Below are 4,194 nucleotides of genomic sequence, written 5' to 3' on the forward strand. Positions count from 1 at the left end.
AATTAAACCCGTGGGCTTTAAGTTCAACATCACTGCACTGAAGGCTTAATCACCTGTCTGTCTGAAGAGCCTTCACTCAGTTGTACCAGTGTGTAAAAGAAGCAAACATGCCAAAATCTGAGGGGGAAGGGCTGGCTCCAGCTTGATAGGCCATAAATATAAAGTACTCCTAACTGATCTTGAAGCACAATCTTATGCATGTAGGATTTTCTGCCTGAACATGCACAGGATTGCCTCCTTAAAGACTGGAAAGAAACATGAGGAAGGCACTTCTAGAGCTCTGTGCTGGAACTTTTTCTAACTTCTGTATCATCAGGTTTAAATTCTTTGGTGTTTTTCTTCATTTTTTCAGGGAACTAGCGTTATTTTCCACATAATTCATGCCTGCTTGCTTTATATAAACAGAACCATGAAGCAATTTCTGGGACACTCTTTCCAACATTATTTATTTATGTTGGCAAGTAAAAAAGGTGAGCACCTGTGATAACAGGGCTTTTTTTCTTAATGATCTACACAAGCATCTTATGTTGTTTCTCTGTTGGGGAGAAATCACCAAAGAAAAATAGTGTTTTCCCCCCCTGGGGATGCGTAGCACATCGTAACTCTTGCTGCATTACCTGCCAGCCACACCTGACTCTCAAGTTACAGCCTGATACAAAGTACATTTGATTAAATGGTATTCATGTATGTCATGAAGCGCTACATCCTGAAACCATGCCGCTAATGCCAGATCAACAGAGCAGCTTTTTTTTTAAATCTCATTTGTGAGTAGCACAACTGGAAAAGGATCATTTGAACATCTTTGCTCTTCCACATGCAGGATCCTCCATTCTGGGTGTCTGTGATGAGCAGTCTTAGTTCCACTAGGAAGAGAAAACTGAGCAATCTTCTCCACAGGCCATCTCACTGGGTCGCCCCGAGTTACACCTGGGTGACCTGGTTGGCCCCGTCAGCCCAGCCGAGCCCTTCTCGCTACTCGTCTCCTTGTTTGCTTCTTCCACATCCCTCTTGCCTCTCCATTCCTCTTTATTCCCTTGCCTTTTTGGATTGTAATATTGTAGAAAAAGACTGCTGTATTTTGCCAATTATGTGTCAGCTACTCCGAGAGCTTTTTTGCTTAAAAAGTGGGATAAAAGGGCTTTAATCAAATGAATAAATAAAATGGACAGTCCAGTTTTAACCTTTGCCAGTGAACCACCAGAAACCCTTTCACACCTTTTAAGTACGAGTGTAACGTATGTTACGGACTCTTATGTGCATTTACACTGAAGGGAGTCGGAGGACCTTTGTCTTAATATGCTTGATTGTGCCCTAAGTCAACCCTGTAAATAATTTTGCATTTTGCTAGCCTGCAGGGGGCTGACAGAGGTGGTATGGATAGTCTTATCTCTGCTGTAGAATTCCATCATATTTCTGTGCTGGAGGCACAGAAAGGGGGTTCAGTCCTCTAGCGACCCATCTGGCTCTTGTTCAAGCCACAGAGAAGAAATGGAGTACTCCATCCTTGCATGGAATTCTTTTATCACCTCTGGCAATGGTGCTCATGCTTAAATACACGGCTATTTTAAGCGTGCTCTTCAAAACTTAAATTGTGAATATGAAAACGCACTAGGGGGATGTGGCCAGGAGCAAGACAGTGCTGATTTTTAAAGCATCTGGCATACGCAGCCTACCTTCTGGGTAGTTCTGGCTCGGGGGCAGAATCGAGACTTAGGATGCGAACCCATGGCCCCATGAGGAGCCCGCTATCTGAAGCCCCTTTCCCGATGGAACCAGGATGTTTTCCTGCCCAGGTCTGAGGGGTGAGGAGAAGGGGGTGCAGCTTGTCACTCGTTCCCTGGCACTCTGCAAGCCAGTGTTGCAAATGACAGACAGTTGCTTTCGGCGACCGCGACTCTTCGGATGAGGACAGTGACAGCTGGGAAACAAGGAATGCAGATCCTGTGGCGACAGAGGAGGGCGAGATTATCTCAAGGCCGCCATCTCCAGGTGTTCTGACAAACAGGGTCCGGAAGAGCAGGGAGGGGACATGGGAAAGGAACGTGGCGAGTCCAAGAGCCCCTGAAGCGGCACTGAGAAAGCCCAGTTAAAGGGCTGGCCCTTTCTTTTGGCCAGCCCTTTTTCAGAGGGGCACAGCCAGAAGGGTGAAGCCCAGGATTGCTGAAAAGGGGGAACATGGAAGTAGTTTCTAGTTTGGGTTTGATGAAGACTCGTCCTCTGCTGGCTAGAGTTTGCTGGCTGTACGTTGGAATAAAGCATTCTTGTGCAAAAGACCTGTCTGTTGTTTGAAAGGAAGGAGGAGGGAACCCAGCTCCTGAGAAGCAGGGAGGGGAAGAAAGAGGCCCAAAAGTAGCTGGTGACAACCTTGTGAAGGGAGACTTGCTGAGGGAGGAAAAAATGGGGAGAAATTTATCCCGTCCCCATTTTAATGCAATTCAATAGAATGACCTAATTTTTCACTTCCTTACTTTGCACTTTTGGAGCCTAAGTGGTACTTTATGAACCAATACTCCAATATCCTTTGAAGGACATACTTCTCTGAATATCTCTGTGAAGTTCTTCAATTAAAAATGCCTTTTAGAATGGGTGTTAGGGGAAATGATGTTCAAAATGTTCTAGTGTTCATTCTGTAAAGGCAACTGCATGCACACATATGTCTATTAGGCAATATGGGCACAGAAAAATACGCATTTTTAAGCAAGCTAAAAAAATTCTCATCATTTGAGATGAATGCAAGAACAGCCCAGCTGGGTGAGATCCGGGGTCCGTCTAGTCCAGCACTGCATTCACACAGCTGCCTGCAGGATCCCACAAACAGAATTTGAGTTTAACTGTGTGCTATGTGAAGAGGGCTTCGCTTTTATCTGTCCTGAATCTCCCACCCATCATGGGATGACCCATCTGGGTATCACAGTGAGGGAGAGGAATGTCTTTCACTTCCTTTTCTCCATCCCAACTTTCTCCACCCCAATTTCCTTTTCTCCACCCCAATTCTGCACATCTGTGCCGTGTCTCCCCTTACTTGCCTTCTTTCTAGGGCAAGCAATCCCAGCGGTTGTACCTTCCTTCTCCTTCCTTGATCCAGCTCCTGGATCCAAACCTGAACCAAAGTTAAGGCTGGAGAAAGTCCCCATGTTGGAGACAAACTGGAGAAATGCTGGTCCCAAACTGGGGAGGAAGACAGGGCACTGAGTTCCACTTGCTTGGGAGTCTTCCAAAGCTGCCATTTTTCTGGACTCTTCTTGGTGAATAGCGGGTGTGTGGAACCACTGCTTTGATTGATGCTCTGAGTGCAAATGGCTGTTGAAAGCCCTAATAAAGGTGGTTCCCTTTCCTCTCCAATTCAAGTCACCCACACAGGCAACCTTAGAGTGCTCATTCAGTAGCAGGGCACTCAGGGATGGGCAACATGCAGGGAAACACCTGCCTGTCATTCTGCCGCTCTTGTCTTTTATGGTTTGGAAAGCTGCGATTCAAAACCCTGCACCCTGAGCGTAGTCATATCAGACACGGATCGTCCACATGTCCTTTTAACCCAACAGGGTCAGACAGTGAACAAGGCCTGAAACCCCCGCCAGACACAAATAAATATTAAGACACTGAGACGACCTTGACACCTTCAAGCCAGTGAGTTATTTTGTGGGGTGGAAAGGCCAGTGAATCGCCCTACTCTAATCGGTTGATTCCTTAGCGTGCAGTGTTCCAAAACTGGTAAATACATTTTTTCCCTCTGTGGTTCTGGGCTAAATATATTCCTGCACACTGTTGACCTAGACTGTGGCTGTGAGAACGAAGCTCTCTTGGCCTGCAAACGACAAACGCCTGTGTGTCTCTTGACTTGCAGAGAGAGCTCTGGTAGCAGGCACCCAGGTGCCAGAAATCCTTAAAGGCACCATCCTGTGCAGGTTTGGACAAAAAAGAAGGTCCAGCACTGCACAAACTTGCACAGATAGCACCGGGCTCTTTAGGCAGACTTTCCCAACCTGATCCCTTCCTGTTACCATAACCGATGGTCAGGAAAGCTGTAAATGGCTGTTCAAAATATCTAGAGGGCACCAGATTATGGAAACTGGCTTCAAACCATTGATAGGGCTAGAAGATTGTCTAAAAACATGGGAGGGGGGTTTTAGAATTATTATTATTTTTTTTATTATTATAACATTTCTATGCCGCCCCTTGCCGAAACCTCGGGGC

The 4,194-nt window shown here is 46.2% G+C and overlaps 1 long non-coding RNA gene across 1 annotated transcript; it reads right to left on the reverse strand.

The window, feature by feature from the left end:
* Positions 1 to 415: 415 nt before the first annotated feature.
* LOC123016889 lies at positions 416 to 4,127 on the reverse strand. Its single transcript, XR_006413483.1, has 2 exons — positions 1,674 to 4,127; positions 416 to 1,116 (listed from the first exon to the last, which is right to left on the reverse strand). It is a non-coding gene; the product is annotated as an uncharacterized LOC123016889 (long non-coding RNA).
* Positions 4,128 to 4,194: the final 67 nt, after the last annotated feature.

Source organism: Varanus komodoensis, unplaced genomic scaffold (assembly GCF_004798865.1).
Source record: "Varanus komodoensis strain SLA01 unplaced genomic scaffold, ASM479886v1 scaffold894, whole genome shotgun sequence".
Lineage (NCBI taxonomy): Eukaryota > Metazoa > Chordata > Lepidosauria > Squamata > Varanidae > Varanus > Varanus komodoensis.